This window comes from Mastomys coucha, unplaced genomic scaffold, assembly GCF_008632895.1.
Source record: "Mastomys coucha isolate ucsf_1 unplaced genomic scaffold, UCSF_Mcou_1 pScaffold22, whole genome shotgun sequence".
In the NCBI taxonomy this organism is placed as follows: Eukaryota; Metazoa; Chordata; class Mammalia; order Rodentia; family Muridae; genus Mastomys; species Mastomys coucha.
Window position 1 is genome coordinate 22314606 of NW_022196905.1, and position 26045 is coordinate 22340650.

At 39.1% G+C, this 26045-nt stretch overlaps 1 long non-coding RNA gene across 1 annotated transcript in view; it reads left to right on the plus strand.

Annotated features, from left to right (window-relative positions):
- LOC116069102 overlaps nucleotides 1-3923 on the plus strand; it is a 16415-nt gene extending 12492 nt beyond the window's left edge. Inside the window, exon 4 of the long non-coding RNA XR_004109836.1 lies at nucleotides 3775-3923. This is a non-coding gene — a long non-coding RNA (uncharacterized LOC116069102). The remainder of the gene's footprint in view (nucleotides 1-3774) is intronic.
- Nucleotides 3924-26045: the final 22122 nt, after the last annotated feature.

Consider the following 26045-nt stretch of genomic DNA (forward strand, 5'->3'; position numbering starts at 1 on the left):
TTCTTTAAAATTTATAAAATAGTATAACAATAAAAATGAGTATTATAAAAGTTGTTTAATATAAAAGAACAATCCATTTAACAGTCTTATGTAGATGCTTGTCTACAATACTGAAAATACATATGTTTTTCTCAATATAAATTTTAAATAACTCCAAATGTATTATAACTGTATATTTCAAAATAATACATCACTATTAATATTTTCTTAAATGAACATAAATACATAAAGTGTTTTTGTTTGTTTGTTTGTTTGTTTTATATTTAGTAGAGCTTAAAATCTTGGCTCTTACTGTGGTAACTTGATACAAGAGTTACAAACGTCAAGCAAAGCATTCAGTCTTACTCTTTGTTGTTCTCTTACAAAACCCCTCCCAATTTAATTGTCTACATTTCTTTTGGGTATATAAATACTTTTAAAATATGTAAGCTGTTCTGAAAATCATAGTATAGTGTAAAAACATGAAATAAACAATACTATTAATAGAGAGGATGAGATAGGAGAAGCAAGATCTCAAGAGAGAAGGAATGTTTATAAGCAGTGAAACAAATGACTCAAAGTCAAATCATTTGCTACAAATTGGCAACCTATATTCTGCTCAAGACAGCTTTCCAGATTTCTTTCTATGTTCTGTTTAAGACAGCTTTCCAGACTACTTTTTGTGTTCTGCTCTGCTTGAGACAGCTTTCTTTCCCTATTCTAAAAACTCCCAGGATAGCTTGTCTCTTGCAGACCAAAAGCCCAGTTTTTATTTACATATCAGTTTAGTCAGTATCCCAGGTTCCCATTATCCCATGAATCAGCATCCCTTGACCTTGATTCTTAGAAAGAGACAGCAAACACAAGCACAGACAATAAGATTGCTTTGTGGGACGCTGCTCTGAAATTAACATTCCTCTCAAGCCTAGGTCTGGACTTGAACTCCTTCTGTCCCAGGCTCACCTTGAAGTCAGGAATCCAGGAGCATTTGTAAACATAAACAAAAATAAATTTAGCAGGATGGGATCTTGCTTTGCAATCACCACTCCCTAAATTTCTTTATTTCCTTTCTTAGTATGTTTCTGACAAGCTGGTTCATAGTACAGCTGCCTCTGTTCCTTTAGATGTGTGAAGCTCCTTATACAATTCATATTGCATCCTTATATTTTGTATAGTTGAGAAGTTATATAGTTTCAAACTCATGTTTTCAGCGTTCTTTCCCACAGCCTTAAGTACTGTCCTGAAGGTCACAGCATTCTGCCATTTTGCTGAGACATAGACACATCCTCACCTCCTAGACTCATGCTCTCTTTGATTATCATAGTTATTAACTTGGCCAAGAGGACATTCCTCAAAACAGGAACATGAAAATATAAAAATATGTACATTATTATACAAACAAGCCTTATGCCTATAGCAATCCTCAACATTTGAGGAGGCCAACACCCTGCTGGCTCTATTCCAGGGGCAGGAAACCATATCATACTATTCCTTACACATGCCCAACCACAACTCTGCACTATCATCATTTTCTCTATATCAATTCCAGCTTGGATATTATAGTCCCAAGTTCTTTGATCTGGGCAAATCTCCCAGAGGAATAATATTTGCATGCTTTCTCATGTTTTTTTCTAGATCATCTATCTTTTTTTCAGCTACACCCTGAATGGTCTGGACAAAGTATAAGTCCTTCCATGTAACAGTCTAAACTAAGGTCTGAAAGTTTCTGGCAAATCAGGATGGGTCCCTGGGAATTTGCTTAGCTTTTTGCATTGTTGATTGCCAGTAAGCAAAAAGAGAACAGGGATTCAGTTGTCTAGATAGTTCCTGTAATGTAAATGCATAGGCATAGGAGTGGAAGAGAGACAGGGAGATCCACTCCTATGCTTGTAAGACATTTCATAATACTCCCTTTGATTCTTATGATATGGATTTAGATGGTATTGTAGATTAAGCCTCTATATTTTGGGCAAACCTCAGCACCATATAGCTCAGTTACTGCACTGGTGTGAGTCTCCAGTGGGATTATGGCACCCTATATCTCAGGGTCAGCCCAGCAGCCGTAGATCTGCACAAGCTTCTTAGTTGAAAAACTAAGGTTTCCTATTGCCTTTTATATCTTATGTCAATAAAGACCAGATTAGAAGTTTTCTGTTCATGCTGCTTAGTTTCCCATGCCACTGTGTCATATCTACTCAGGAATCTCTTTGCATACCTTAGCTGAGACCAGTGTCTCACTTCATAATTACAAAATATGTACCTATTCCATATTTAAACTAAAGCTGGGAATTGTCACTTTAGTATGTTTTTGACATCTCAAGGAAGAATTGAAAATGACTCACTAAATTTGCATTTTCTTTGTGTGCGTAGTTTACCTGTGGCAGATTGCTGTCTATCATCGGGGTAGAACATTTCATACCAAGATGTCATGTGTCTTTCCAGTACCAAAAGCATCATGCCCAACAACTAGGCATTCTTCAGCTCTTTGCTGTTGTTGTATAGGTGACCACATTTTCTACAAACTTCAAGATAAGATCATAGTTTTTTCCAAACTTAACACAACTCTAGTTCTTTGATTCACTGTACTTTGAATCAAAAGTTAGATATATGATAAGATTTTCAAAATTTGATAAAATTAGTTCATCTTAGTTGAACAAATAATGGGGAATTGTGCTTCTTGAATCCATTGATTTTGAAATAGCTTTGGCTTGACACGTTAAAAATGACCTCTGAGAAAACTGTGAGCAAGTTCATGGAAAAACATAATACCCCGGTTTTGGAAGACAATTGCCAATGACGATCACAAAGAGGATCACAAAGACAAATGAAAATTATAAGACTTCTTTCCCTGTCATAAACATCCCTATTTTAATAATGTCCAGTTGTTGCTTACAGAAAATGAAGGCTATTCTGTGGTAGGGCTGGGTGCCCATGCAGGCAGATGCCCAGCACTTAACACAGACAGGACAAGTTGTTCTAGTTTGTTTGGTTTAAATGGCTTCTCTCACTTCAGTGAATAAAGGAAAAATAAGATCAGGGCAGAGTGTGTGAGAAGCTTGTTAACAATGCAGGCCTGGGTGATTTTGGGAAAGAGCGATGACAGCAGGGCTCTGTGTCCTTTCAAGATGCACCACAAGAGCACAGGATGCTATGGGTGCTTCCAAGGATTGCTAGTGTCACAATGCAGCATCATGTGAGGGTAAAACTTCTGTTAGAGGAAGCATCTTAGGACAGAGATAGGCATAGACAAGCCATCGACTTCAGTTTTGGCTGAACTGTATTTCTCTCTTCAGTTTTATTGGATTTATTGTTATGTGTCTGACTAAAAAAGAAGGAAGAAGATTAAAGAGATTCTGTTCCTTTTTTAAAAACTCTAGTGACAAAATGCAGGATATGAAACAATGTACAGCTCTCAATGGAATTTCTGTCAAACATTTACATGGTAGAACCAGTGAATATAGAGTCAGGCAGAATCTTAGCACCTTCATAACACACACACACACATGCACACACACACGCACACACACACACACATCCACAACATATATACACACTTGTATACACATGCATTCATATGCATACTTACATATACATGCTCACTCATACCCACCCACATGTTCACACATACACTCACTTATATACTCAAATACACACATATGCATGCACTCATGCTACACTCACACACACACACCACACATACATACTCAATACCCACACTCATACCACACACACATAAACACCTTATAACAAGGGTATTTATTTATTAATACAACCCCCTCTCCTGTTTGTTCACAGGGACCTTGTGATTTTTCTAAACCAAATGCTCACGGCCATTATCCTCTGACAGATGTCATGCTAGAGCTCTTAAGAGCAAATGCTTCTTCTTGAGCCTTGGAGATCTCACCATTAGTTTCAATAATAAAGGAACTTCTGGGTTTTCCTCAGTTGTTGGTTCTGACACATTATTGTGAGCACCCACACTGCCTATGGCTTTCACAATCTCTTAAGGCTTAAGCCTTAAGAAAACTCAGTTTTCTCCAATGAAGTCTCACTGTATCAAACACTCCAGGCAGGCCTTATGGCCAGGACTAGTTGATCAATATAAAATGAGCTCATTGGTACTTTTGTGAACTTTGGTTTCATTTTACTTCGTTGTAAGCATTTTGATCTTATTCATCTTTTGTTTGTTTCTTTTGGTGTTCATATTCTTTTGGGGGGTGGATTTTTAGTTTTTGCTTTTTTGTTTTTGTTTTGAGAAATAGAATGAAAGAGAGAATGTGGTAGACAAGGAGAAAGGGGGAGGCAGAGAAAGAAGAGGACATAAAGTTGGATAGGTAGGGAGATGGGAAGGTTCTGGAAGAAGTTTGGAAAAAGAAAACATGAGCAACATACACTGTATAAAAATATTTAATAAAAAGAAAGATAAATGTTCTATGCTGGTATGGAGAGTGGTTAGGGAGATGGCTCAGAGATTAAGAGCACTTGCTTGTCTTTTCAGAGAATTCAAATTCAGTTTCCAGCACCTACATTGGGCCACTCACAACCACTTGTAACTGCAGCTTTAGGGAATTTGATACCATTTTCTGATTTCCATAGGCATTGACACACATATCATATTTACAAGCTCATACCTGTGAATACACAGACACACATGAAGATGCACACACGCTCATTCATGTAAGTACAAATGCACACACATGCAACATATGCACAGACACACAGGCATGTGCACTGTGCTGGAGAGATGGCTCAATAGTTAAAAGCATTTGCTGATTCTATAGAAGACTCAATTCTAGTTTCCAGCACATGTCAGGCAGCTCACAACTTGCAACTCCTCCTCTAACTTGTACTAGGAATCTGATGCTTCGTTTGGCATCCGAAGGTAGACATATATGCACATACATACAGAAACATACACACAAACAAAAAAAATTTAAATGTCCCACTGGAGCTCACACATACTACAGGTATGATTGTGAGTGTGGACAAGGAACACAGGGGAAAGTGTCTGGAGCTTCAAATTAACTTAAAAAAAAGTGACTGGCAAACCTACCACTGGGTATATATTGTCTGAAGAAATTGAAATTAATGATCTTTACACTCATCCTGAGTATAAACTTTTTGCAATAATCAAGCTATAAACATAGCCAAGGCATACATCAATGGATCAACCGAATAAAAATGTGGTATGAGTACCCCAATGAGTATTATCTGAGCATAAAGAATGAAGATGAAATCCTACCAGTTATGGCAACATACTAGAGGACAGTATGTTAAGTGAAATAAGCCAGGGGAAAAAGAAATATGCAAGGTATCACTCTTTGGATGTGAAAGCAGTTAATGAATGATGTAGAAGAGAGCAGCATACAGGTCAGCAGAGAACAAAAGAGATCAGAGAGGGAGCAGAGCAGGCTCCTAAAGCAGCAGGGGAGTTCTGACGTTCTGCACAACAGGACAACTTCAGTCTAAAATGAGTTACTCATTCAAATTAATGGCAGAAATGGCAATACTGCCATTAATGGCATTAATTAAATGGCAACACTGCCATTTCTCCAGGCTATGGAGATGCTAGTTATGTTCCTCTGATCATCATACACTAGAGGTACCCGATGAATTTATACATAGTATCAGACAGCCCAGAAGTAAGGGCAAATATTATGTCTATTAAGTAATAAAAACTAAATGCCCCTGTTACTTCCAGCCTACCTCTGATCACATCTATGGTATTCCATGTACCTAAATGTGTGGTTGAAAAAGAGCAGAGAAGAAGAGGACTGTCTAAGCAGGAGCCTGTGCCTGCCTGTGTTCATACAGGTTTATGATTACTTTACACACTGAAGTGTTGTGGCATTTGTGTTTTTAGAAAATGGCTCTGCTTCATTCGTGGCTTCAGTAGGCTATCACTGCCCTGGTGCAGGTTGAAAATACACTGTACTTCTTCAAAACATGATTGAAGTCAGTTTTGTTTCTTCCTGTCTTTGTGGTAATTACTTGGAGAGTCTTCCTCACTTGTCCTTATTCTCACATAATTTAAATGTTAACCAACAAGTGACCACGGTGTATCTGTGAGGAACCCGGATACCTTTTTGGCTGATCCAGGTGAGACACATCCCCTCACACAGTGAGTAACAGAAGCAGGATCCTTGCTTACAGAAAGGCAGCAGAAACTATGGAAGCCTGGGCTGGAAAGGCTCAGAAAGCTGCAGGCACAGAGGGGCTGTGACAGAGTTAGAGATGGCTTTCTCTGTGTGGTGCTTCTCCACACCTGGCTGTGGAACCCTAAGGGGCAGGGCCCCTTGGATTTCAACCCAGAATACTGTGGGTCTTTTGGCTAGTTTTAATGGGGGGCTTGCTTCTGGGGTGAGATAACTGTTATGATTGGCTTCCCATCACAGGATGCTGTTTTATTCACATCCTTTAGTGTGTTCAAAGACCCCAGGGACCTGTTTCAGCAACCCCATAATACTGTGTCACAACCTTTTTCATCTGTCTTTTATTTTTCTCATAAAGTCTATAACTAGCCATCCATGAGTGTAGCATCTTTTAACAGGTATAGCCCTGTCATCCATGTGCCCACTCCCAATTCTGTACCTGACATCTTTAATTTTGTGTCTCAGAAGCACCACCTTCCCCTAACTATTTACTCTAGTTCTCATAAAAGAAACCACAAAACAGTCAAAGGCCTTTTGTTATTGTAAAGTGAAGCCAGAGAAAATGAAAAGTAAAACAAACCTCTAAACTAACACTGAGTGTGGCGATCAATAATTCATCACAGAAAAACATCCCTGATTTTCTGGGATCAATCATCCTTCTGGAGCCTCAGCGATCCTCCCTCTAAATGGATGCCGTCCTCAGCGATCCTCCCTCTAAATGGATGCCGTCCTCAGCGATCCTCCCTCTAAATGGATGCCGTCCCAGAAGCTAAGCTTTGCTTGTACATGGCTTGACTTTACTTGAATAACAAAGGATATGTTATTTCATGTGTGCAGTCTTCTCTGTAATATTATACTGATGAGTCCTGTCTAAATTATCCCACATCCAAGCAGTTTGTTCCCTCATTCTGTGCTGGGGACTCTCCCTTTGTCTGAGTATACCACAATGAATTCCCTCCCTCTATAAAGGTCTGTAGACATCTGGGTTGTTTCTGAAGTTGGGCTCTTACAAATAACGCTTTAATTAACATTCGTTTATGTGTCTCTTGATGCAGATGTGATGTGTTTCTCTTGGGCACATGCCTACCGGAAGTGGAGTTTCTGGGTCTTAGGAAAGGTTTACTTCTAAATTTAGTAGTGATTACCAAACTCTTTTCTAAAGACACTGTGTTAATTCTCATCCCCCTCAAAGTTTATCACCCTCTTAAAAACCAGTTTTTCTCTATTTGATGTTCTTTTACTGCTTATAATTTATACTGTGGAAATTTTCAATTGTAGGCTCATGTTTTAAGAGTTGCAAAGAAATTCCCAAAGTAGCTGTAGCTTTTTTAAAAAAAAAATTAAATTAACTTTAAAAGTTTAATATTTACACATCTTCCCTCAAATTCATAAACATTCTTTTTCTCTAGCACACACGTATGTATGTGTGTACATATATATCTAATTCAGATGGCTGTGTTGTTGAGATTCCCATGGGCTCAGCCTCCCCTGCACCCTTTTATCCTGTCTGTAGAGAGCTTAAATTCAAGGAGATTATTTTCTAGGAACTATCTATGCCTTTGTGCTTAAGGTGGTTAGATTTTCTGACCTGGATTTTATTACTGTTGTTTTCCATTACTGTTTGTTTGTACCGAGGGTACCTGTGAGAAATAATGTTAAGAATATTTTGTGAATTTAATAATGGGGTATTTTTCTCTGTGAGACTTTGCTCATTTTGATCTGACAAGGTTCTTATGGTCTTAGATGATGTGATTCTCTGTTCTTCCACTTTAATTCATGCAGTACTAATAAACATGTGGTTTTGTTTGACTTTTTGTTTGCATTCTTTTTCTCACCTGCCTACTTTTCCTTCTCCTATGGGAAGAAACTGTGAGGGAAACAACTATAAGACTTTCTAGTTCAAATTTGTATTTTTGTTGTTGTTGTTGTTGTTGTGCAGTTATGTTTGCTATGGCAAATTAATATATTTTTGAAGACAGTTGGTCTTAAAACCTCTGATGGTTTGAAAATACTTGGCCCATGGAGAAAAAAAATTAAAGAAACAACATGCTTTACAATAGGCATGATGTATAAAAAATATCTTGGTGTAACTCTGACCGAGCAAGTGAAAGATCTATATGACAAGAACTTCAAGTCTCTGAAGAAAGAAATTAGGAAGATATCAGAAGATGGAAATATCTCCCATGTTCATGGATTGCTAGGATTAGCATAGTAAAAATGTCTATCTTACTAAAAGCAATTTACAAATTCAATGCAATCCCCATCAAAATTACAACACAATTTTTTATAGACCTTGAAAGAGCAATTCTAAGCTTCATTTGGAAAAACAAAAAACCTAGGATAGCCAAAGTATTCTTAAACAATAAAAGAATTTTGGGAGGAAATGCAAATCAAAACAACCCTGAGATTCCTCCTCACACTAGTCAGAATGGCTAAGATCAAAAACTCAGGTGACAGCAGATGCTGGCAAGGTTGTGGAAAAAGAAGAATACTCCGTCATTGCTGGTGAGATACTACCTGAGGACCCAGCAGTACTACTCCTGGGCATATACCCAGAAGATGCACCAACATTGTATTAGTCAGGGTTTCTATTCCTGAACAAATATCATGACCAAGAAGCAAGTTGGGGAGGAAAGGGTTTATTGAGCTTACACTTCCACACTGCTGTTGATTGCCAGAGGAAGTCAGGACTAGAACTCAAGCAGGTCAGGAAGCAGGAGCTAACACAGAGACTATGAAGAGATGTTCCTTACTGGCTTGCTTCCCCTGGCTTGCTCAGCCTGCTCTCTTATAGAACCTAAGACTTCCAGCCCAGGGATGGCACCACCCACAAGGGGCCCTACCCCCTTGATCACTAATTCAGAAAATGCCCCACAGCTGGATCTCATGGAGGCACTTCCATAACTGAAACTCCCTTCTCTATGATAACTCCAGCCTGTGTCAATTTGACACAAAACCAGCCAGTACAAACGTGTAATAAAGACACATGCTCCAGTATGCTCATAGCAGCTTTATTTATAATAGCCAGAAGCTGGAAATAACCCAGATGTCCTTCAACAGAGGAATGGATACAGAAAATGTGGTACCTTTACACAATGGAGTACTACTCAGCCATTAAAAACAATGAATTTATGAAATTCTTAGGGAAATGGATGGATCTGGAGAATATCATCCTGAGTGAGTTAACACAGTCACAAAAGAACACACATGGTATGCACTCACTGATAAGTGGATATTAGCCTAGAAGCTTGGAATACCCAAGATACAATTGACAAACCACAAGAAATTCAAGAAGGAAGGCCAAAGTGTGGGTACTTCGACCCTTCTTAGAAGGGGGAACAAAATACCCATGGAAGGAGCTACAAAGTGTGGAGCAGAGACTGAAGGAAGGACAATCCAGAGACTTCCCCACCTGGGGATCCATCCCATATACAATCACCAAACCAGACACTATTATGGATGCCAACAAGTGCTTGCTGACAGGAACCTGATATAGCAGTCTCTTGAGAGAATCTGCCACTGCTTGACAAATACAGAAGTGGATGCTCACAGCCGTCCATTGGACTGAGCACAGGGTCCCCAATGAAGGAGCTAGAGAAAGGACTCAAGGAGCTGAAGGGGTGTGCAGGCCCATAGGAGGAACAACAATATGAACTAACCAGTAACTCCAGAGACTAAACCACCAACCAAAGAGTACACATTCTGAGTCTCACGACTCCAGCTGCATATGTAGCAGAGGATGGCCTAGTCAGTCATCAATGAGAGGAGAGGCCCTTGGTCCTGTGAAGGTTTTATGCCCCAGTGTAGGGGAGTGCCAGGGCCAAGAAGCAGGAGAGGGTGGGTTGGTGAGTAGGGTGAGGGGGAGGGAATAGGGGTTATTTAGGAGGGGAAACCAGGAAAGAGGAGAACATTTGAAATGTAAATAAAGAAAACATCTAATAAAAAAAGACTATCAACTTTGAACTATTGAAGGGGGGAAGGTACCTGGGAAGGACTTGGGGGAAGAAAAGTAGTGGAAAGAGTGATTTAATTCTGCTTTAATTAAAAATGTTTAAATGCAAATGAAGAAATAATACATTTATATTATAAAAAGTCAAAAAACAAAACAAACAAACAAAAAACAATTAGATTCTCAGATTATAATGAAACTAAAAACCTATTCCATGAAAGAAACTGGAAACAAGCAAATACAAGAGTAAAAGGTATGTTGTCAAATAACATGGGTCTGAGAAATCTCAACAAGTAAAGTTATTTTAAACTAGCTGAAAGTAAAAATGCAACTTATCCAAATTGGTTGAATAGAAAGCAGTGACTCGAGGCTAAACAGTTATAGTTTATGAATCATAAATTAAACTGTATTAGAAAGGAGGAAAGAGCTGTGTTTAGTGTTTCATCTACTATGTAAATTAGACCAATTTCAAGCTAAACAACAGAAGAAAATAAATGATGAAAACTATAGCCCAAGTCAGTAAAATGAAAATTGTTTATTAATTAAGGGGCTAGGAATTTAGAATATGTTTCTTGGAAATGACTACAAGAATAGCTATACATGTGGCCCAACTAGCCTAGAAAACCCAAAATATCAGCAGAAAAATTAAAAAGGAAGTTAGTACTCCTGATGTCATAGACAACACATGAATCAAAAGTAAACATAAAAATTGTGGAACTGTATACTTTAAAATAAAATAGACCAATCCTGTGAAATGTAGAAACTCCAAAATTTACTCAAGGAAATGGGTATTATAAGTAGATCTATATCTGTAAAAGAAATGGGATGATAATTGGGCTCTCCATAGAGGGGAAACATTAGCTGGGTTGATCTTAGCAAACTGGGTGAAATTGAAATTCTGGTTTTGAAAAATATGCTCTTGATAGAATGAAAAGAAACAATTTGGATAAAAGAATTATAAATAAGGACCAGTGAGATGCTCAGAGGGTAAAGGCACTTACCTCCAAGCCTGACAACCAGAGTTCAACTGCAGAATCCACAAGGTATAAAGAGAGAATCTTCTACTGCACATTGTCCTCTGACTTCCACATGTGTGTTGTGCATCTACACACACGCACACACACACAAATGTAAATGAATTATAAATAAAATGTAGTAGGAGTCCTAAAATTCAATAATAGGAAGAGCAAAACTCATTGGGCAAAAGTCTGAATGCAAACCTCATCCAGCCAAGGGCTGTTGATTCTAGAACAGGGGTGAAGGTAAATGCTGCCTGTGGTAGCCAGATTTTCTTGGAAGAAGAGTTTATAGACTCTAAGCAGAGGTAGTTAGAATGATCCTTGTATTAGTTTAAATTAATACATGGCTTAGTTTAAACACTGGTGTAAAAAGATAAAAATCTATAAATGTATGTATATGCATGTAGCAATCTATACATATATTTTTCTCAGTCTTCAGATGTGAATGACTGGAGGCAATAGGGCGTTAACACAAGATGTACAACTGGAGCCTACATTGTAATCTGATTCTGAAATCTGTAATCTAGAACTCAGGCAGGAACTAGAAATGATGATCATGGCATGGCTTGTAGTACCTGGAAATAAGAAAGTTATCAAAGACAGACTAACACAAAGAAGTTCCCCATCAATGACATTGTAATAGATGGCCACAGAAGTTACCAAAGAAGCTTCCAACTCAACAAAATCGGGGCAATTTGACCATAAAATGTAGTATTATTTTATAACCCATTATAAAAATAAACACAAATGAGTTAATATTGATTCATTCAAGAAATAATTAAAGAGAGAAATTCACAGAGAATACTTTGGTTTGAATATTAAATTTCTTCATAGACCATGTGTTGAAAGTTTGGTTACCAATCTGTGGTGCTACTAGGAGGTGGTGGAAGCCTTAGGAGGTGGGGCTAATGAGTGATAGTTCAGGTCATAGAAGGCATGGCCTTGAGAAGGGTGATGTGACCCTCGTTGCATTCCTTAGTGGCTGTCATGAAACAGACAGGATGGTACTTTATCCTATGCCATAAAACCAGTAACTTTCAACCTGTGAGTATCAATCTCTGTGGGATGGCAACATATCAGTTATCCTGCCTATCAGATGATTACTTAATGATTTATAACAGTAGCAAAATGACAGTTATGAAGTAGCAACAAAATAATAGATTTTATGGTTTGAGGAGAAACTGTATTAAATGGTTACAGCATTAGAACCACTGGCCTACACCAATGATGCTCTGTCATCACATAATTTAAAAGCAACAGGCAATTGACCATGGAATGAAACCCCAAAAGAACCAACACAATATTTTTCCCCCATGAATTCATTACCTTGGGTCTTCTGTCATAGTGGGTAGAAAGTTGACTGAGAAAGAGAGACAATCCTCTAATGAAGAACTGTGTGCAATCTGTAGATACTATATATTCTATATAGATATTACTATTAAGAAAAAAGAAGTATAAATCCTGACATTTTAAATGAGGGTGGATGTAAAGAGAATGATGAAAGGAGAATATTATGGGAAGAAGAATTGGAAGAGTAACTTTTCATGGGAAAGAAACCTGAAATCATATCTTCCAGGTGACCAAAGGCAGTAGCAATGGTCATATAGGGTCTTGTGCAATTGATAAAACATGAGTGTAGAAGTTTACCTCCATTGTATTTGTCCTCAAAACTCATTATTTTAGTAGAAATATGATCAAAATATCACACAAATATTTCAAAAGTATTTCAATATAAAATAATTGCCCAGTATGTTTGTTTGATGTGAAGTTATCAAAATACAAAGAGTTTGAGATATTGTCTGAGGCAAAAGGACCCTGGATCAGGAAAAGGACATCAGGTAAAAACTAAGGAATTCAGTATACTTTACTACACAACAGCACATCCATACCAAGATATTAATCACAACGAACATGACATTTAAATACAAGACTTGAACGGTAGAAAAAAAGTTGTCTGTGCTTATAGGTAGCTCCAAATGCTCTGACCTATCTTTTTATGTTTCCTGAAAGTCCAACATCTTCTACAATAAATTTATTATTTTTAAAATGTGGGTCTTTTTTTAAAAACAGATCTTGCTATGCTGTCCATCTTGGTCTGGAATTCCTGTGTTCAAGTGATAGCATACCTCATCTTATGTATCTAGGCAGGTGACATGACATTCAGCTAGCAAGGCTTACTAATGAGGAATGGGCGGTCTTAGGAATATTGTTGAGTCAGCTGCTATGCATTTCTGTTAGATGTCTTCACCAAGTTGAGCCTTGATGATGGCTAGAGTGGTGCTTTCCTTTGTACCTTGTTTCTTTTGTTGTCTTCTAAAGGTAGAAATGTCCCTTGTCACATGATTTTTGTGATTCCCAAACACTTCACTGTGTGCTAACCACAAAGCAACAAGGGCAATGACAGGGCATTTCTGTGCCACAAAATGGAATGATTTAGACTAGAACTTTGACAAGAAACATTGGAGGAGGAACCTGGCCTTTTTCTGTAATGTACTGAGAAACAATTTGTGGTAGCACCTCTGCTCATGAGTGTCTTCTGGATTCCCTTCTTGTCGAGTACCAGTGATTTTGATGTCATAAGAGCAAAATACTTGCTTTAAAGGAAATGACATTATCTGAGATGGCTGGAGATACTTCCTTGTCTGTGTTGACATGAACATGGGGCAGATTTTACTCCAGGTGGGTTTCAGTTAATTTGATCTTCAAGGATCCTGAGAGTTTCTCTGAGCCTCAGTACCACCTTCTCTCATCTGTTAACCCAACTTTTCACTGAACAACTGTCCTACATGTCAGAATCATAAGAGGGACCATCATACTTAGATGGGCAAGTAAGTATTCTCTAATATCATCCCATTATATTTAAATACATTTTAGAAATACATTTGTATTGCCAAACAAGCATTCCCACCCAATCCAGGAATCAAGTGCAACAGTCCAGGCTAATTGTGGATGATGGGTAGAATCTAAATGAATAACTGAAATGGTCTTCAGAGCATGTAAAACTAGCCAAGAAAACATGGACTAATGAGATGCTGAACTCTTGTGAAATTTTAGGGTGTCTGTAGAAGTACTAGGAGATCAGAATCAAACTGAGTTGAAAAGTGGCGAGCCTTATTGGTTCCAGTAGTGGGCTTCTCAAGTCTACATGTAGCTTCCTCAGTCCCATGGCTGTGTCTATTTTCTGATTTTCACAGCTTGATTTTTCTGAGCTCGTTTCAGTTTTAGGCTAAGGGTAAAATAATTCCAGTGGTCTCAGCGTGTAGATCTATCCAATACCATTTCTAGAAGAAAAAAGACCATATTTGTTTATGATGAAGAGATAGTTTCCCATAGTATTTAGAAACTTTCCCTCCTAATGTCTTGTGAGATTTTATCATTGTCTTCATCTTTGAGGAATACATTCTTCATCTTTGGGGAATTTCCAGGGAACATGATTACCCATTGCCCATCCCAGGTCGTGTATATGGGACTATAAGAACAAGACTTTCAGAATTGGGGATTAGCTTTCATATGTACACATGATTAACACTAAAGATATCCTCCTTTGCTTGTTTTCAGACTGATGGAACATCCTGAAGTTTCATCTAGTTATTGCATTCCTAGACAGGAGTATAGACTGTGTCCCTGTAATGTCAGCAGCCATAATCCTCTCACTGTAAAAATCCACCCTGAGAAGCTCAGTGTGAAATGGTGTTGAAGGATCAGGTAGGATTATCAAAGCTACCTGCTCCTAACACAACCTGAAAAAACAAAACTCGGGTTACTGGTTGCTACTAGGCTCCAGGTGCACAGTCAGTAACTTGGGCAAACCTGGTCTCCCAGTTCCCCTTGCTCTGAGAATCTCTGCTGACCTGTGGCCTGCATGCCAGTCCTGTATCCAGTGGCCTCCTGAACTATGATATAGCAGCCTGACTCTTACTGCTATTGATTGTGCCAACAGTGCTATTAGACAGTGAGTCATCTTTGGGCTGCATAAGTCATCCCTGGAGGTACTTTGACAGGTTGTGTCATTTAAAGGCTATTTACTTTTAGTAATCTGATGATCCTTTGTTGTGGGAAATATTAAAAAAGAAATGGCTTGTTCCCTCACTTGTGCCAGCTACTCTCAGCCCTGGTGGGCTGGCCGGCCTGTTCTTATCTCGTGGAGACTCACTGGCCCAGAGCTCCTGAAATGTCTCCACCTAGCTCAATAAGTCCCCTACCCCATGCTTCAAATCCCCCATGGCCTTTGTGGTATACCTCAGGGCAAATCCACATTTTGCCACAGTACCATGTGAAGGAAAACACAACACAAACTTAGGTCAGAAATGACCGGTAACTCAAACACTGGGCACAGCAGCTAAAATCCTAATCTTGTAAGCCTTTTTAAATCTAAATCCTCTAGTAGCAAATCCTAATAGATCAGCCATTGAAACTGGGAGATACTCATAGCTGCATCTTGTCCTCATGCTATCCCAGTCCAAAAGGGCCCTCCCTCTCTCTCTCTCTCTCTCTCTCTCTCTCTCTCTCTCTCTCTCTCTCTCTCTCTCTCTCTCTGTCTCTCTGTCTCTCTCTCTCCCTCCAGCTTCCTCTCTTCCGCTATCTAACCAGGAAGTCCTGCCTTCTCACCCAGTGACTGGCTCCTTTATTCATTAAGCAATTGGTTCACAAGAAGTCGCATAGGTATGGGCCGCAGCCCCTCCCAGGAGAGCAGAATTAGCATCAAAATACAAATAGCTTTAGGCCCATCCACAACAATACTTTCTACCTGTTCCTTTGAGTCTGGGAATTTTTGTTTCTTAGCAACAAGTCCTTGCTACTTGTCCCCTGGAATTAGATTCATTAGACTGTTTTCTTTCAATATCTATTACAGGATATTGAGGAGAAAAAAGTCTTCAATTAGGATGTGTCCTAGTTAGCTTAGGCTGTCAACTTGACATCACCTAGGGTTACATAACCAGGAAAACTCTCTCGCTGAGGAATTGCCAGGATCAGTTTAGCCTGCGGGTACATCTATGGGGTATTGTTATGATTATTAGTTTATTGGGGAGCAAGACCCAACCTATTTTGGTTTACCTACACACGTGGTCCTGGGCTGTATAAGAAAGCTGGCCAAACAGGAATCTGTGGCTCATCCAGCAAGCAACCTTCTTCTATAGTTTCTGCCTCAGGTTCCTGCTTGAGTTTCTGCCCTGACTGCCCTCACTAATAGTCTGTGACCTGGAAGTAACCCTAATAAATCATTTCCTCCCCAAGTTGCTTTTGATCAGAGAGCTTTTTACCATAACAATAGAAAGGAAATTTCAGCAGGTTATTTCTGAATGGCATATTTGAATAGCCCGATTGCCTGGGGCTCTGCCTGGTGGACAGTACAGATAGGAAATATTTGTTCCTGAAGCTCCCATCTATCTTTCCTCTAAACCACTTTTCCTTGAGACCTATCACAGTAGCTTAGTAACCCTCAAAGCTTGCTTCCCTTTCCGTCTTTCAAGTTTTATTCAGGTTGCACACATGCCCTTTCAGACACCCATGGCATGGCAGCTTGTTTCAGCTTCACTCACAGCAAAGATATAAGTTGTTGATACATCTTGGGGAGGATGGTGAGAGTTGGCCCAGCCCCATGTTATAGGAAGCATCCCACTCTGCCTGCATTTACTTCTTGTTAGCCCCACCCTATTAGCCTCGTGTATGATTGTCCTCCTTCCCTGCCTAGAACCCCATTAGTAGGTATCCTCCCAAATGCTTTACCAGAATCACACCATTGCCTGCTTGCCTGGAAGGACATACTTGACACTTCAAATTCTTGCCTCTGAATTCTGCAGTGTAACGGTGATGTCTAGCCCATGACTTGGGGCTTTAATACTTTAATTTCTTGTCTCAACCTGTGGGACCTTCCCTGGTCTCTCAGAGATCCCTCTTTTTTTTAGCTAGCTTGACATTTAGAATCTGTTATGTCAGAATTTCAAGTTCTCCTTTGATATTAAAGTCCACTCTACTGCACTCAATTGATCGTGAGGTTTTGAGATTCAGCTGTTAGAAATCAATAAACAAATGAATATAAATGGTCACAGGTATGAATGAGGTGGACAAGTCTCAGGTTCCCCCAGTCAGGGACCGCATTTGTATTCTCTAGGTTCCCCTCTAAAGCCCAGACTGCAGATGCCATTTGTTTTGCTAAGTGGGGGTAAATTAAGACTGAGGAGGTGATCAGGCAAAACATTTTTATCCCTATGCATCCTTGCCAGCAAGGGGGCTGGCATCCCTTTATGATGAACCTTTGCCTTCCAAGAGAGTGCCCTGCATGGGCTTCTGTTAACAGAGGCAAGAGCAGAGGCTGATACATTTGGGAAATGAATTACTTCCAGAGTCTATCTGGATTTTGTTTTCTCAAACTCACAAAGATCACCCTGCCTCTTTCTCCTGAGTGCTGAAATTAAAGGTGTGTACCACAAAGCCTGACTTTTTAAAAAATATCTATTTTTATTTTTTATTTTGATGTTTCACTTGAACATTTGTCTGTGTAAGGGTGTTAGATTACCTGGAACTGGAGTTATAGACAGTGGTGAGCTTTCATGTGGGTGCTGAGAGCTGAATGGGGCTCCTCTGGAAGAGCAGCCAATGCTCTTAATCACTGAGCCACTTCTCCAGCCCCCAGAGTACTTGTCTTTTAGCATGGGTTGTTGGAAACAATGTTCTCATTTCCTGCAAGAGTGACAGGCATTCTATATAGGTTACTTTAAAGAATGTGCTGGCTGCCAGGTCTGGCTGTCAAGACTATAGGTCAGAATTCTATTTTTATGTACTTCTAGACATTTTTCATATTCATATTCAGTCCCATATGTTTGTGTAACAGAGAGACAGAGAGAGACACAGAGAGACACATAGAGAGACAGTGAAACAGAGAGGGACATAGAGATGCATAAAGAGAGCTTATATGCTTATACACATAAACAAGGAATGGATGCACAGAAAGGGAGAGAATAATTGGGATGGAGAGAAGGGTAGAAGAGAAAAGGGAAGACCAGGAAGAAGAAAGAGGGGAGAAGAAGAGTAAGAAGAGAAGTAAAGGAAGAGGAGGGGGAAGAGGAGTAAAGGACAGGAACAGGGCTAGAGAGATAGAAAAGAAAGACAGGCTTTTCTGGAGGCCTTTACAGGGAAAACACCTCCATGCATTGATTTGACTCATGTTGCTTTTGCCAGCAGGTTGCCTAGCCCAATGTCAAGCAATGGTAGGGTCTGGATCCTAGAGAAGTTAAACTGAAGAAGGAAGGGAATCCATCTCAACATTTTGTCTTTCTCAACAAGTTTCTGTGTGTGTGTGTGTGTGTTTTGCCTTGCACATGTTCAGTGATTTAACTTTAAAAATCTGTCCCCAGCACCTGGAACAGTTTTGTGTAGGAAAAGATGCCATGCCCAGTGTTCCACTTTCAGAGGAAGCCCCCCAGCACTGTTACACATGGAAGCATTTCAATGTCTAAACATAGCTGCATGTTATTATTTACACATGGCATTGCCCAGGGGGAAGCTGTGCACACAGATTTTCTTGTGAAACAATCGATGTTGCTTCAGGCTTCTGAAGTTCATCCACATTTATTTTGCTGCCACAAAGTTAGAAGGGGGAAAAACTGTAAACAATCAAATCCTTTGCAGAAAGCTCTGGTGTACTGAAGAGAAGATTCCATTGTTAAATGTTTTCCTCTTTTTTCCACACTAGTTATAGGGACTATCACAGGTGAGCTTCAGGGGTATATGTTTAGATGTTTTCTTTAAAAAGTAATAAACATACCAAGAAATGAGATTTTTGTCATTCATTAAAAAAAAAACCAGCTATTGAGCAATGCAGTGACTAAAACATATTGGTAATATCCAAACTTCAGTACTATTTCTTCACCTTTTAACTCATCAAACACAAATTATCATTGAGAGAGGCCAGAAAAAAAAAAATTTCAAATCTGCATATTGATTACAATTTAAAGATAAATAAAAGTAGTTTTCAAGCTGGTATTTTTTGAAAGGAGGTTGACTGTGAACAATAAAGTACATATACCATTATGTTGAGGTATTTAAGCTGTATATACCACCAAAATTACTTCCAAGCCAACCTCAATTTGAAGGGCCAAATATTTGTCTTTTCTTTCCTCCTCACGGATGTGTATATTCATGATATACATAAAACAGATGGAAATGGAAAGTAAATGCTGAGTTCTCATCAATGTCTCATCTCCAAAAGTCACCAAAGTCTGATACCAGCTTGGGCTAGTTATTATTATTTTAGAAGCCAGAACCTTACTTTGATCTAAGACTTTATCAAAAGATCCCCTTGGGTGTAATGATATTGATAAGCCAGATATCTGCCCTCAGCTTTCAGTGCAGACTAGTTGCCTTGAGAACTCTTTCTAAACCAATTATGTTGTAGAAGGGTCAAACTTAGCATTTATAAAACATCTAACTTGGCAGTGGCTGGAAAAGTCAATGTCCCATAGAATAACCTGGGACAAGATTAGGGAACAGGGGATGGTGGGTCATTACTAAAGAGAAAAGAGTAACAGCTCAAGGGTGTGGTGCTGAGAAATTCATTCTATGGAAATTTCTGTCTATGTGGGGGTCTTAGGACTCTAAGGGTGCATAGATCCATGTTTATCATGCCAGTGGAAATTTACACAGAAGATGTACTTCCAACAAGCTAGTCTGACACTTGTCCTGGAATGCTTCTGAGTGATAGGGAAGGAAGAGAAATTTTACCCCTGATAGCTACTGAAAAGCTAAGAACGGAGAGAAACTTAAGGAGTAGCCACTCACTGGTTCTCTCATGCAGGGCACCAGGCAAGAACAGGCCAGCTGCTGTGCTTAGAGCAGCCATGCCAACAGACTTCTGCAGCCAGAGAGCAGGGAATGAGGAAGCTGGCAGGCAGGTTGAGAGAAACATTGAATAAAGAAGTAGGATGTGGGCCAGAGCTGATCTAGGTTCTGATAGATCAACTCACTAAACTTCCTACCCAGAGGTAGCCCATAGCACATGCAGACACATTATGAGCTGTGCCCAGAGGCACCCATTGCACACTAAAGAGCATTATGAGCTGTATGAGAAGTGGCCCATGAGCACTCAAAGCCTTCTTTTGATCCTTAGAAGTTCCACTTCTTGAAAACGAAACTGGAAAGATAACGTATTTGAAATCCCTATAGAACCTATCATTTGGAACTGCTCTAACTATGGAGTAGCCTCCTGTGCTTTCCTGTAATGACCTTCCCTTATTGCTCCCTAACTCCACCTGGAGAATTATACTATGCCTAATGTCTACTCTTCAGGAGATTAAGGACCCACCCTCTTTCACATTCAACACTAGGTTGTTTTACATTTAACACAATCTCACTGATGCTCTCTGAGACATGAAGAGCATTCACTGGGACATTTTGTGTGATTGACACAGCTCATGTCAGATGGTCCTCTGGCTATACAGCTGCACGTGAAGAACACACAAGCTACACATGGTAAACCTGAGAAGAATGAGGAACAAGGGCTCCATGAGAAATGGTCTAGGAAGTAGAACACTAATTCATAGGAAGATGGATTGACTGGAAAAAAATTAGTCCCAACACAGTTGATTGCATGAGTTAGGTTCTAAAGACAAAAGTAACTTAAAGGAAATAATAGATTCACTTTGAATGCTTTGTTGAGAAAAAGTGATTTCCTTCCTCAATTTTTATTTATTTGAATTCATTATACCTTCTGCTATTTCTTAATCTATTGAATGTTGCCTATGTTGTGGCCTATAAGTAGATCAAACATGGTAGCTGTTTTTTAAAAAAATATAAATTCTACCAGAAAGATAATGAAAGAATTAACATATGAATACCTCTTCACACTATACACATATGCCAAGATTCATGTCATAATGTATATGTATGTATATATACATATTTCAGTAATAATATAATATATAATATATTCAGAGTAATTTTAGTCTAGGTAATAGTCATCCTTACTTCATTGTGGAAGAAACCAAGCTAAATCTCAGAGAGAGGAAAATTAACTTAGAGCCATCCCAGGAAAAAGTCAAGTTTATACTTGGAGGTATGCTAAGCTCATGTCTGGGGTTTAGTGAGAAGCAATTAGGGCAAAAAGGGAGCCTAAATCTTTTGCTTGCAATGGAAACAAACTGAGACAAATGGAGAGTTAACCAAGGAATAAGGACAACAGTGCGTAGCAAAACAGCATAAAGACTATGTATACAGTGTTATCATTATCTACGATAATGATTTCATGGGGGAGGTTTAATCATAAAGATAACATTGGGGGCTTAACCCCAATGTTTTCAAATGATCTATAGCAAGAATAAATGTGTGTTAGAATGGAAATGGGAAAACTACAGAAAGAGACCAAAAGCTCATGAAAAAGATAAACAAGAAGGCTGACTTATAACCAATTTGCTTTGAAAACAGTAATAAGATTAAAGATTGATACATGAATTGACTAATATCTAGAATATGAAGATGAAATTGAAATTAGAAATTTCATTGAAAGTAGACAACAGCTTATGAATGCCACAGGGCAGAAATTCTGAATACTTCACAAGGATCAAAGGGGTCTCATTCTCCCAGAAACCAGAGGCATCAGCTGAGAAGCCACTTGCACACCAGATCTGTAATAGCGAATGGAGATTGTAAAATCAATAGCCATTGAAGATGAGGGAAGATGATTTGCTTTCATGAGGGCCTATATGTTGGTGTAACTTTAGAGAATGATTTAAAAACAGCCAGAAAAGTAGAAAAAGTGATCATGGTAAGCTGGGTGCTTGTACATTTGTACAGTCCACAAGCCCTTTATTAGATCCCATGCTTAAAGCAGCATTAACATGAAATGTAGCATTTACTGTAATAGGAAAACTCAGGAACACCTCAAATTCTGGTTGATGGAGAATGATTATATGTCCAGTATTAGGCAAACCACAGGGTTCGTGAATTCCTCATGACGTTTGCCTCTTTGGACCAAGGCCATGTGGTTTGAAAATACAGCTTCTTGGGACAGAGAGCCAGGAGCTTGAAAGGAGATACTGGATGCCCACAAATGGAGCCAGCTTCTCCTGGGGACCGAGGCTCTGTCTTCTTTGGTCCACCTGGAATGGTTTAAGTTTGGTAAGTGGGCGGGGATCCTATTAAGATGGGGAAGAGAGACGATGGGCTGCGTTCAGGACTTGTTGTCCTTGGCAAGCTCATGCATCTTGGGAAGACTTCCAACAGGGAAGTCAGATATGTGAACTTGGAGTACTACAGAAGGGACTGACAAAATTCCTCAGTGGGGAATGGCTTGAAAACAAGTTGGGGTAGGGGACATAATACTTGCCGTCATCACATAGGAAGAAATTGCAGTTGAATTAACTTTCATGTGCATGCCTGGAGAGGAGAGACTCAGAGACTTCTGACAGGCCTTTCAGTTCTACCCTTTTAGGCACAAGCTACAAAGACTTGATCCCCTTCCACTGGTCTCCCTCCTATCATCTTTCATGAATGTCTGACCCACCATGGCCAGCCAAGAGCAATGATATGCTCAGATTTCACTAGGCAGAACAAGCTTTGAAAAACTGATAGCAGCGGTGGGTTTGTGTTCATTTCTTCCCCTCCCCACTACACACCCTCAAAGCCACAGAAAGAGGGTGGTGTTTCCAAGAAGCAAGGAAAATGATATAAGAGGATAGGCTGCTTTTGAATAAATTAAAACTTATTCTTTGCATTTCTGACTTGATAGATTATTATTAATTAATAAAAAGGGAGACCTGATGAAGAATTTTATTCCAAATCAGATCCCCAAAGGATTAGTGTCCCAGTTTCTAACAGTAACAGAAAATACTAGGCAAATTCATTTGTCTTCGTGAATTTGGATGTTTTCATGTGAATGTGTAATACAGTATGCAATAAAAGTCACATAAGCAAGAGCGCCAGTTGGGTGTGTTTGTGCCAATGAATATGAGAAAATAAAACCTTTAACAGTTTTCTACAAGGCCGTACATCATGAACTAAGCCATACTATGAACCATGACTTTCTGGCTTTTCTGATGTTAATTAATTAGATACAAGGTATGAAACCTTTATCAATACAGAGAACTGCTAGCTGAATTCCACTGTATTTATTACTAATAACATTCCAGTATTTTAATTTATTTCTATACGTTGTCTCCTTACCCAAAGCCAGTTGCCTTAAACTGTTCTCTATTTTTTTTCTGATTTAAAGAATTAAATGTAAGTATTTTGGGCTATTGTATCACCTGCCAAAGACTATAGTGTTGGCAACTGTATGGAGAGGCAGGACCATAACTCAAATCCAAGTATCTCTCACCCCAGTGAATTAAATCCTCCTAATAGTCTCACAATGTCATTCACTGACAACTCCATTGAGTTGAAGGTTTTGAAAATCATGTCAAATGCCACATGTACTCCTCCGCATCATTACATGGCACTGTGCTATAATTGACCCTTAACTTAAGAACCAGCTCTGGAGAGAGTCACTTATTTGTCAGTTAACTCTCACATAAAAATTACATAGGAAACAAATGTTTTAAATAGAAGTTGGATGGCCAAAGAAGCTTAGTTCCATATCTCATCTATTGATAGATTTTAGATTTAGATTTTTTTTTCAGTAGAGATGAGGGGAAACCATATTTAAGAACTACAAGGTTGAGCTGAAACCTGAAGAATCACAACAGGACGATAAGGCTGATGTGATCCATAGTGTTATTTGTAGCTCCTTGTATTCTCATGCTAATTATGTTCCCCAAAAGCCTGTAGATACTGAGGGACTCTGTCCCCACGTAGTTCTGATTGGTAAATAAAGATGCAAAGAGCCAATGGCTGGGCAGGGAAGACAGAGGTGGCACTTTTAGGATTCCTCAGCTCAGAACAGAGAGGAAGGAGAGAAGGAGATCTGCCATGCCAGGAGGACAGGAGAGCTGTCATGCCTGAGGAGAATGGAGGACTGGGAGGCATAGCCAGTGTGTGAAGGAGCCAGGAGAGTTTGGCCCAGCTGGTCATCACTCTAGGTCCAGAGCAGACAAGATGGAATGCAGTATTTAGTAAGTAATAATTCAGGATTATTGGTGGGGTGGATTAACTGAATGGGGTTAGGAAGTGGCCCAGCCATTGAGGGGATTAAGGCATATCAAAATATAAAGGAATATCAAAATATAAATGCATCTTTCATTCAGGAACCCAGAACATTGGGGCAAGGAACATGCTATGCTGCAAGGATTTATTTAATTTTTTTAATACTACAGTTATCTTGCCACTCTCTGTGCTATGCCTACAGTGGAATGCTGGTGGCTAAGGTAGAACTCAGTGAGGAAAAGCCAACAAATGGGTCAGCCAAGGTTAAGGCCTTGGGGATTGCTTCTAAGCTGAGTTTTATAACAGCTGGCCAGGTCTCCTGGAGTAAGTACATTTCTCTTCCTAGACTTTATTAGTTTGCTATCATTGGATAGCAAATTGAATGCTCATTGGATTGAAAGTTCAGATTCTGCAAATAAATGACTTAGACCTTAATGTGTATTCATTTTTCTTCCTGATTTCTAGCAAATAGTGGTGGGCCTCCTAAATGTAGGGTAAGACTCAACATGGCCATGGTTGTGTATTTTCATATTTGTGTAAATTCATATGATTCTGTTTGATATTTCCTCTCTGTCTTCTTTGTGTTCTTTTTGTTGCATGTTAATACCTCACTCAGGAGAAGTATTCTACCTTTGATGCTCATTTGTTGAGGCATTGGCTACCAAATGTCAGCACACAGAACAAATGTCAGCATCAGATGCCAGGAATCTGCCTTTCCCAAGGACATTTTGGGAAACAGCCACAAGAACATCACCTCCTTCCTGCCACCTCAGAAGTCAGGATAAGGAGGGGCTGTTATTTAAGACAATTGTCCTAACTTAAATGCTTTTGAATATCTTATGGCTTTTTAAAAATATGTCATTGCAATTTAATAAAATGATACAAATTTATCATTTCTATTTGATGTGTCTGTGGTACCTCTCTGTGTGTTCTTTTCTTTTGTTTATTTATTTTAGCAAGAATACTCAACCTGAGCCCCATTATCATATTTTAAATGTACGATACTTCATTACTAGCTAATGGTACCTTGATGTATGCCTGACTTCTAGCAGACCCACTGAGTTTCTATATGATCGATCCATTCAAAGAGTTGAAATCAGGATCTGGGATATAGGCCTACAAACCTATGTACGTTACAATATTGTTATATTGTTTACATCAACCAAGGTATGTCTACTTATAGATGTACAGATTAGAAATAACTGTCTATCCAGTGTGCTGGTGCATGCCTGCAATCTCAGCACTCTGGAAGCTGAGGCAGGAGAGTCACGCATTTGAGATAATCATGACCTACATAGGGAGACTGTTTTCAAGCAATCAATAAAGCAGCAAAGCACACAATAGAAACCCCATACCAGACTATACCCATACAACAGAGGAGGATCCAGCTTTAAAGTATATGTACCTTCCTACTACCAGTGCTTAGATGGATGATCCTGGAGGACATGATGTGTAGTCTATCACGTTTAGTTCAATTAAAATACCATCTTTTGATGAAGGCACCTTGAATCAAAGTGTATCTGAGCTCAGTGTCTGGTTGTATCACAAAAGGAGGTACACCATGTGATAGCCAGTGTCAGACTCTTCATTGTAATTTGTGGGTGAATGTGGGCATTCATATTTACAAACATTCCAGAGAAATCCCCTAACAAGCAAATTGTCTGTGTTGGTGCAGTTGGGTCAATACAGAGGAAACTGACTTCATTCAGATATGAGTATTTATAAAGTGCTTGTTGGTAAGTTTTAGTATTGAAATTGCTTGTTTTAATTTCATTTTGTGTCTTAACAGATATTAATCTAAATCAAATGTGCAAGACAATGGGGCTATGTAGATGTACACATAGTGATTCTTTTTTTTTTTCATTTTTTTTT